Genomic DNA, 10,941 nt, shown 5'->3' on the forward strand with positions numbered 1-10,941 from the left:
GCACCAGATGTCCCGCGCTAATTATCTCGCCAGCAAGAAACGACGCGGCACACAAACAGGATCCTTCTGTAGCAGGCTTTAATACTCTTGAGAGGGAGAGCATAAGCTTCACAATGCGGAGACGCTGAGAACAAAGACTGCCTCCCTTATATAGGAGGTTTACTCCGCCTCAGACATGGCAGCCATTGATAGGCCAGGTCCGGGTCACTCGAGGTGACGTAGAAATCGAGCACTTTGGCACAGAGAGCAGGAAAACACTAGCNCATGCGCAATGGGGTTGTATGTCAGCTTTGCAGTGGATGTCGGCGCCATCTGGTGATGGTGATATGTGAGGCGGCGCCCCACATGCTAGAATATGGGGAAAGAATACTCCTCCATTGCTGGTGGGATTGCAAGCTGGTACAACCACTCTGAAAATCATTTTAGTGGTTGCTCAGAAAATTGGAAAGAGTTTTGCATAGACCCTGAGTTTGTATAGACCCAGCTATACCACTCCTGGCTTTATACCCAAAAGATGTTTTAACATATAACAAGGACACATACTCTGATCTTAGTAATGCACTTTGCCAAAACCCTCATTGCTCCTCCTCAATGTTTTACATTTTAAAGGCTCCAGAGTCTTTTAAATAGTGCCACCTCCTGGGACTAAATATTCAAACATATGAATCCATGGGTGTGTGTGTGGAGGGGGTTTCCCATTCAAACTACAACTTATGTGTTCCTTGGAATTCTCTAATGTTGCAGCCCTGACTCTCGCAGTTTAGAAATCTATCTCATTCCTCATAAAGCATGCATAACTCATGACTCAATTTCTTTGCTCCTTCTCACAAATGCTGTTTCTCTTCCAGATACAGCCTTTTCTCCACTGTAGTCCATAAACAAAAAGACATTCACTAAGTGAAGTACTCTCATGACACTTTTATATTTGGGGAACGCAGGTCTTTGGAAAACTTTGATCTATCTAGAGATTGTGCAGGGTTCTGTAAAGTATCCAGTGGTGGAGAAGAAATAGTATGTTCTTTAAGCCCATGATAATTAACCATGACACTCAACTCAAAGGAGCTTAGAATACTCTGGAAACAGATTTCTATGCATGTCGGTGAGAGGATTTCTAGGTCTGTTTAACTGAGATGAGAGAACCTATAATAACCAAAGGAAGCATCATCACAGGGACAGAATAAAAGAAAAAAAAATAGAAAAAAATGTCTTCATCATGTTCTGCTTCTTAAATGTGGATGGCATGTGACCAGCTCCATTGTCTCCTTGCCATTGTGCTTTTCCCCTTAGTAGATGGCCTCTAAAACTCAGCCAAAATAAATCCTTCCTTCCTTAAACTTTCTTTTTCAGATATTGTATCACAGCAAGGAGATACACAGCTAATCCAAAACCCTAGAGCTGAAATCAAAATAGTGTCCTTCAAATGTAAGATAGGGGTTAAACAAATGTGTCAACAGGACTGCATCCCATGTCATCCAGATTATAATCTATGGTATCAGTTCTGGAAGCCCAGTCCATACTCCAGGGGTTTTTGTGGGGCATAAAACAATGTCGGGAAGTTTCGTAAGGCAGACCAGGTTGAGGCTCAGAGACATGGTTGTCACACACCTGAGGCTTAGGTGACTCCAGGCTCCCTCCCAGACTCCTGACTTGGGACTTGTCCCATGCTTCTCACATAAAAGAGCTTGACTTATCACTCCTCAAGACAGTTCTCCATGTTAATGAGGTACCTACAGGCCCGAGGAGCTTAGCCAATAAGCTTTTTCCCCCCAGAAATCCATCCCTGCAAAAGGTCTTTAATCTCCAGCCCACCCTGAGAAGGGGGTAAGATTTTAAACCTCCATTTTCTGCCATAACAATATACTGTTAGGAACAAAAGACTGTCTCTTTTTATCAAGATCTGCATTGGGGAGCCATGGAGAAGGCCTTCGCCTAGAGAACCACAGCCACCACCAAGCCTGCACCCTCCAACGCAAAGACTAACCCTGCCCGTACTAGTCAGATCTCTCCTTTCTCTCAGGCCCTGAGCTAGATGCAGCCCATGTGACCCAACTTTGTTCTCTGTTTTTCTGTGACTCCCAGCCACACCTGGATGTCCATGATCCTGAGAAGCCCATGGCCCTGGCCTTGTCAAAGGCTTGGGGACTCTGAAACCAGCTCTGGCTTTCTCACATCTCACACTTTGCTTTCCCACAGCAGGAGCCATGTCTTGGAACTTAACTAAGGCCCATCATTCACCCTGGCAGTTGCAGAGATTATGAGCAGTCAAACTCCCCCTGTTCTGCCTCCCCCAAGTGGCTATGCCCAGTGGTGGAGTGTATGCTGGCCCCAAACCCTACAAGCTTTAGTTAAACTGTGGCTCTTGAAGAAGTTACTTGGTCATCTGTCCTTCTCTAAAGAGCTAGTCACTGCCAGTTGTGCACTTCTGAATGAGCAATGGCTTCTCAGAGGCCAACATTATCTCCATGTATCCATTCTATTTATTCAAAAGTGACATCTCTGTAGAATACATGCTATCAAGATCATAGGTAAAGCTATCTATACAGTTCTTATATTCCTTGCTTTGGTGAGTGTAGGGGCAAATCTGAGATTCTTCTGAAGCTGCAGAAACAATCTTGAGGTTACAGATGCTCTGAAGAGTAGGATGAATCAGGCAATATTATTTTTGTGAAAATTTGAATTAAGAGCCTTTATGTCGATGATGGTGAATTAATTACTATTTACCTAGAATTGTGTGTTTGTGTGTTTGTGTGTCTGTGTTTGTGATTGAGCATACATGTGAACACATTCACACATACATGATTGAATAAATATATGTGCTGCACATGAGCATGAAAGTGTCTATGAATGGATGTATGCATATATAATGCTACAAATCTACGTGAGGTGTATTCTGCAATAATTCATATCCATTTCGAGACAGAATCTCTTACTAAAATTGAAGCTTACATAATAATCTGTCAGGTTATCTAGTGAGCCCCAGGGATCTTCCCATCTTGTGATCCACAGTGCTGAAATTCTAGGCATTCATTGCCATGCCTACCTTTTATTTTTATTGATTAATTGATTGATTGATTTTCTTGTTTTTTCTCATATATATTATTAATATTATATCCTATTAACTGCCGCTTATTCTCTAAGGAGTCTCCCCAACAGAGTCCCTCCAAATATTTGCCTTTCACCTCCTCTGAAAGGATAGAGGCCTCCCCTTCTATCCCTCTGCCTGGCACATCAAGTCACTGAAAGGCTAGGTACATATTCTCCCACCAATCCCAGTGAAGGCAGTCCAGTTATGGGAATAGGACCCAGAGACAGGCAAGAGCTTTAGAATCAGAACCCACTCTAATTGTTGGGGAGAAGCATATGAAGAGCTTCATATCTGCTGCGTATGTGCAGTGGGATTCCTTGGTCCATCCCACATTTGCTCTTTGGTATGTGATTTAGTCACTGAGACCCTTCAAGTATACAAGTGAGTTGCCTCTGTTGTTCTTTCTGTGGAGTTCCTATCCCTTCCTCAGCCCTCAGTCCTTCCTTCAATTCTTCCATAAGACTTCCCTACCTCCTTTCAACATTTAACTGTGGGCCTTTGCATCTATTTCAGTCATCTGCTAATTGAAGCCTCTCAGAAAGTTATATTAGGCTTCTATCTGCAAGCACAAGTATTTTTGCCATGGAATATCTTTTGAGTATATGCCCAGTATTGTTATAGCTGAATCTTAAGCTAGAACAATTTTCATTATTCTGAGAAACCACTAGATTGATATCAAGTGTAACTGAACAAGGTTGTACTCCAACCAGTAATGTAGAGGTGTTCCTTTGCTACACAACCTCTCCAGTCTGTGCTATCCTTTGATTTTTTTTTTTTTTTAAACTTAGCCATTCTGATGGGTGTAATGTGGAATCTTAGAGTCATTTGAATTTGAATTCCCCTGATGACTAAGGAGACTGAATGTCTCTTTAACTGTTTATTGATCATTAGAGATTCCTCTACTGAGAATTCTGTTTAGCCATGTACCCTATTTTTAATTGGATTATTTGGTTGCTTGGTGTCTAATTTCTTGAGTTCTTTATATATTTTGGATTTTAGCTCTCCGTAGAATGTAGGGTGGATGAAGATCTTTTCACATTCTATAGGCTAAAGATTGTTCTATTGAGAGTGTCCCTTGCTTTACAGGATTTTTGTTACACAAGGTCCCAATTATTAGATCCTGAGCTACTGGTATTGTAATAAAGAAGTTGTCTCCTTGACCAATGAATTCAGTCTATTTCTTGCTTGGTTTTCCCTTGAGATTTTTGATTTACTTATACTTGAGTTTGTTGTAGGATGGATCTATTTTTTGTTAGGAGCCATTTTGGAAAGACTAAGGAAAACAAAGGACTTTCTGGAGATGACTTACCATGTTTTGTGGCTGCAAACTCTGAAATGCAGAGTCTTCAGACATCTCATGTCAGGATTGTAATCCTGATCTCTCTCATGGGAAAGACATTGCTATGTCTTTACTTTCCTTATTACATAGTCTAATGGTTTATGATCACTATCCCACTCTATTTTGCAGATTTTTTCTGCAGATCAAAAAAGCTGTATTCTCATGTTGCAATACTCTGTACACAAGTTGATGATTTTGTTATTCCTGACAATGATTTTGCAGAATTCCTGATTTGATTAAAATAATTTTAGAAATAACATTTTAAGAGATTGCTTTATTTTATTTTATTTTATTTTTGCCAGAAAGGTGTAATAAATTTAGAATCAAGAATAAAATATGCCGACTCCTCACAAAACAGCAAGCAAAGGTTGCATAATAAGGAATACAATGAGCTTTCACAATTATACTAAAATGAGAAATAGGCTTTGACCAAATTTAGGATCAATAAAAAAACAATCATTTTTTGTCAGATCCAAGGATGAAGCCACACATGTGCACTAGGATAAAGTGCCATGCGAATTTGTTGCTTTAAATTATAATGAGCTTGTAGAATGAAACATTGCTTTGAACTTAATATCCATATCTTTTGGTAATTTGCTTTTCACATGCCCTTTTATTTATGAAATAATGCTTTCTTATGTAGAAAAATTCAGTCTAAGAGCCAGAAGAAACTGAAAGCAACAATAAAACTTGTTGTAGCCACTTTGGCTATATCCAGAATGTGTGTGCCAATGTATGTGTCAATGCATGTGCTTGAATTCACCCTTTATTTCTTTACTTTTCTCTCTGGTTCACAAAGAATTAATAAACTTCTCACATGACCAGCAAGAGGATCTCAGCAGGGGACAAAGAATAAATAAGAGTTAAAAGAGTTCAAAGTATCTCTGTATTCTAGCAAACCCCAGATAATGAAATTTTATCCCATCAGTAGTATTGACTCCATAAGTCATCCATCTCTGTCATGTAAACCCTGTCTGCTATCAATATGACCCCAATACACAATAACATTTTCCCATTTTTCTGCCCTACTCAAAGAAATCTGGCTGCTGACATATTTGCTTTATTGTACATGCAAACATCCAGTTAGATCAGCATCATTTCTTGAAGATCCTTTCTTTTATGTCATTGTATGGTTTGACATTTTTGTCAAAAATAAATAGTCCGAAGGTGTGTGGGTTTATTTCTGGGACTTTGATCTGATTCCATTGAGCAACATAGCTCATTCAATACCACTATCACACAGTGTTTATTCAGTATGAAATATAATGCTCTGTCATATAGTTTGAAATCAGGAATTGTCATAAATATACAAGTTCTTTTATTGTATAGAGATGTTTTTAATATCTTGGTTTTTTAAATATTTAAGGTGAGAATTGTTCATTCAAGGATTTTTAAAGAATTGTAATAAAATATTGATGCAATTTTCATCATCTCTGTAGATTGATTTTGGTAAGATGCCTCCTCCTCCTCCTCCTTCTTCTCTTTCTTTTTCTTCTTGTCTTCTTCCTCCTCCTCCTTGTCCTCATCTTCTCCCTCTTCTTCTTCTTCCACTACTTCTCTTTTCTTCTTCCCTTCCTCCTCCTTCTCAGTATTTTTGCTATCATGATCATAATCATGATCATGATCATCATCATCATTTTCTATAGCTTTCAGGTGTACTCTTAAATAGCTAGCATAAGAATGATCCAATTTCCTCATGAAGGCACTTAGTTCTATGATCTTTCCTCTTATCACTGCTTCCATTGTGTAGCATAAGTTTGGTTATTGTGTGTTTTCATTTTCATTGAATTCTAGAAAGTCTTTATTTCTTTATTTCTTCTATGACCCATTGATAATCGAGTAGAGACTCATTCAGTTTCCAGTAGTCTGTAGGATTTCTATTGTTTCTGTTATTGTTAAAGTCCAGTTTTAAGCCATGGTGGCCTAATAGAATAAAAGAAGTTATTTCAATGTTCTTGTACCTCTTGAGTCTTGTTTTGTGACCAACTGTATGGTCAGTTTTGAGACAGTTCTGTGAGGTACTGAGAAGAAGGTATATTCTTTAGTGTTTGTGTCAAATAGTCTGTAGATATGTTAGCTCCATTTGATTAATAACTTCTGTTAGTTTCATTATTTCTCTGTTTAGTTTCTCAGTGACCTGTCCATTGGTGAGAGGAGGGTGTTTAAGTCTCACATTATCATACAGAGTTTGTTGTGTGACTTACCTTAGTGATATTTCTTTTATGCATGTGAGTGTCCTCGCATGTGCAGCTCAAATTTCCAAAGTTGAGGTGCATCTTGTTGGTTTTTTTTTTCCTTTGATGAGTATGAAGTGTCTGTTCTTGTCTCTTTTGATTACTTCTTGTTGAAAGTGTATTTTATTAGATATTATAGGACTATTCTAGTTTTGCTTTTTTGTTTTGTTTGTTTGTTTGTTTGTTTGTTGGCATGGTTTTTGTTGTTGTTATTTGGGGGAATTATTTTCTTGGAAACCTTTTTCCATCCCTTTACTCTGAAGTAATATTAATATTTGTTTCTGACATGTGTTTTTTGTATGCAGCAGAATGTTGATACTGCAAATGCATCTACTCTGTTAGACTGTATATTCCCCCTCACCTCTGGGGAAATTGAGTCCGTGGATGTTGACAGATATTAATGACCAATTATTGCTAATTCCTGTTATTTTGAGGTTGATGATATAAGTGTGTGTGTGAGCGTGTTTCACTTCTTTCAGTTTTGTTTTTGTGGAATTCCTTATTTTTTGCTTAAGCGAGGGTGTACCTATCCTTCATGTGTTACTGTTTTCTTCTTCTATCCTTAGGAGGGCTGAGTTAATGAAAAGATATGCTTTAAATTTGGATTTGTCATGGGATATCTTCTTCTCTTAAACTATGGAGATTGAAAGCTCTGCTGTGCTGAGTAGTCTGGGCAGATAATGGTGAATTTTTAGAGAGTATAAGGCATCTGCTCAAAACTTTTGGTTTCTAAAGTCACTGCTGAGAAGTCTGGCATAATTATTATAAGCCTGCCTTTACATGTTATGTGGCCTTCATCCCTGCAGCTTTTAATATTATTTATTTGTTCTGTACTTTATTATTTTGATTATAGTGTATTTGGAGGATTTCCTTGTTTGATCCAAACTACTTGTTTTCTATAAGCATCTTGTATGTTTTAGGCATCTCTTTCTTTATGTTAGGCAAGTTTTCTTTTATGGTTTCGTTGAATACATTTTCTGGTTCTTTCAGTCGGGATCCTTCTCCTTTTTTTTTTTTCTCTTATTCTTAGTTTGTTCTTTCCTTAGTATCTGTCTTAGTCATGGTTTCTATTCCTGCACAAACATCATGACCAAGAAGTAAGTTGGAGAGAAAAAGGTTTATTCAGCTAAAACTTCCACATTGCTGTTCATCACCAGAGGAAGTCAGGACTGGAACTCAAGCAGATCAGGAAACAGGAGCTGATGCATTGGCCATGGAGGGATGTTACTTATTGGCTTGCTTCCCCTGGCTTGCTCAGCTTGCTTTCTTATAGAACCCAAGACTACCAGCCCAGAGATAGTACCAACCAAAAGGGGACTTCCCCACTTGATCACTAATTGAGAAAATTCCTTATAGCTGAATCTCATGGAGGCATTCCCTCACGAATGCTCCTTTCTGTTATAACTCCAGCCGGTGTCAAATTGACACAAAACCAGTCAGTACAGTGTCCCAGACTTCCTAAGTGTTTCATACTAGAAATGTTTTAGGTTTAGCACTTTCTTTGATCAATGTAGTCATTTCTTCTGTAGTATCTTCTATGCCTGAAATTCTCTTCCATACCTTTCTTCTCTTCTATTGTGTTGGTGATTCTTGTACCTGTAGTTCCTGTTCTCTATTCTTGAGGTAATTCAATGCCCAGAATTACCTCAGTTTGTTTTTCCTTATTGATGATTCTATTTCTATTTTTCAGGTCATTTCCTCCACCTGTTTGTATTTGCTTGTATTTCTTTTTTCTTTTCTTTTTCTTTTTTTTTTTTAAATTCATTTCCTCTTTAAGGGAACTATACCTGTTTAATTGTATTTTGCTGTATGTCTTTAAAGGATTAATTTGTTTTCTTTTGAAAGACCTCTATCACCTTCATGTGATTAGATTTAAGGTCATTTTCTTCTGCTTAAGGTGTGTTAGGATATCCAGGGCATTCTCTGGTAGGACAAATGGGTTTTGGTCATCACATATTACCCTGGCTTTTGCTTAGTGTGTTTTTATGTTGGCCTTTAGCTATATAGTTGTTCCTAGGGTTGACAGATCTGGTAGTCCCTGATAGCAGCAGACCTCTGAAATTGAGGTTATCCCCAGTGGCAGCAGACTTCCATGGATGTAGGCAGAGTTTGTAGTATCTTAGTGATTCAAGCCTCAGGGATTTCTGGTAGAAGTGTGGACTGGAAGGTGGAGCTCAGAAAAAATAGGAAAAACCTCATGACTTCTTGGCTTCCCTGGGTCTGGCGTGAGCATTTGAAATTTAAAAGCATATGCCCAGTGGGACACTTCTTCCAATGAGGCCACATCCACTCCAACAAGGCCACACCTCCTGTTAGTACCACACTACCTCTGGGCTTATGAAGGCCATTTTCATTCAAACATCCACATTTCATTCCCTGGCTCCCCTAGGCTTTTATCTATAAAATATTCCAACCTCAAAAGTCTCAGAGTTCATCACAGTATCAGCACTGGTTAAAAGTCCAGAGTTCATGTTATCTTCTAAGATTCATGCAGTCACTTTAATGTAATCCCCTACATCAAAGTGAAAAGGCAATTCACATTCTTCCCATGAGGAGACATGAGGTATCTCGGCCCACACTTCCCTTGTCCCCATGGCAAACCAGAGCAAACTCTCTTCCTCCTCTCCCCATGCCCCAGTCAGATGTGGGCTTTGGGAGCAGACAAAGGCAGCCTACCCTCTTCATCACTGAAACTTGCTCTCCCTCCCCCCTTGAAGAAGGCAGGAGCCAATATCTTTGAAGTGTTAAAAGCCCACTCTTGGACTGCAGGAAAGAGGCAATTAAGTGTTCCCAGACAGATGTGACCACTTTGTAAAATACCCTAACTTCTGATAACGTAACGAGTCACTTCTTCATGGGTCTGGGAACTTTTCAGCTGCACAGTCCCACCCCACTGTCTGAACAAACATCAAGTTTGAAGTATGGTATTCCTTTCCCTACTCCCCAATCATGTAATGCCAAAGCTTGAGAATCCCAATCCCCTGGACGTGAACATCACATTCCTAACCTGCAGAGCAGAAAAGTCTTGCGATCTGGGTCAGACTAGTATAATAAAAACTATCTTTGTTTTTGCATAGGACTCAAAACTCCTGCCAGTATCCTGGAGTTCCCTTAAGTTGGGCATAATGTTCTAGAGGCTCATCCTCGGGATCCCCCAGCAGATCTCTGGAATCTGCAGTCTAGTGCCAGTGGATGAGTGGTGAGTATTGGTGTTTCTATACTGTCTGTGTCTGTTCTGTTCTTACTATTGGAGTTGGAAAATCCTCAAGTTATCTGTATAAGAAGTAGATGGTTACTAGAGCAGACACCCTGGAAGGTCACCACTTCGGGGTTTAGGAAGATGTCCATGGTCCTGAGAACTTGCTGGTTACCCTTCAGGAGGAGAAATGTGTGATTAAGGAAGGTTCTCATCACAGTCTGCTTTCCTCCCTGACTTACTTCCACTTTCTGTGAGTCCTAGTGTTTGGAATTACTTTTGTTTCCAGTTCCAACAGGGCTATTTCATGCAAGTGTGTTTGTCTGTGGTCCTTCTTGCAGTGTTTGATTTCATGTTGCACTGGACTTTGATGGATGATATGCGACAGGCTAACTTCCACTCCCTCAACATTGTTTTAGCTCACTTCAAGAAAGTGAGGACTAGAGGGTGCAATCTCTCTGTAGATACCAGGAAGCAATCGTTCTGTGGATACCAGGAAGTAGAAGATGTACACGCATTGCAATTCAGAGTGGTCAGCCTTTGTATTGGGATGACCACCAGAAAGGACCTTTCACTTCCCTATGGTATTAGCAGTAGAAGAGAGAGTGTTCCAAAAAGCACAGGGACACCTGAATCAGGTCCCCCTACATAGTGGTTTGGAAAGATTTGGTTACTAAACCACTGCAATGGGTTATATCCTTCCTCTTCCCTCTTACTATGCTTCTTCATCCCCAGGAACTGTGTTGTCCCTGGTGGGGGTAGAATAGAAACTGGAAGTCCCCAGACCTCCATCACTTCTTTATCCCACCTTACAGAACAGCACACCTGAGGAGGTCCTATTTCCACTGCCTTACACCCAAAAAGTCCCACCCACAATTCCCCCAGAGGGAGCCCTGGAGGAAGTGCCACCAGCCCCGATAGTGTCAACTTCATGAATAGAGGAAGGGCCTGGTAGAGGGGATGAGAAGCAGGTGCATGGTGCCTCCTGAGGCTGTAGAGCCAGAGGTAGATCCCACTGATTTACACCTAAGGGCAACTGGACCATTTGACCAGCAGGGGAATTTGTTTTGTTTTTTTTTTTTTTTTT

The sequence above is a fragment of the Mus pahari genome, chromosome 5, assembly GCF_900095145.1.
Source record: "Mus pahari chromosome 5, PAHARI_EIJ_v1.1, whole genome shotgun sequence".
NCBI classification, from domain to species: Eukaryota; Metazoa; Chordata; class Mammalia; order Rodentia; family Muridae; genus Mus; species Mus pahari.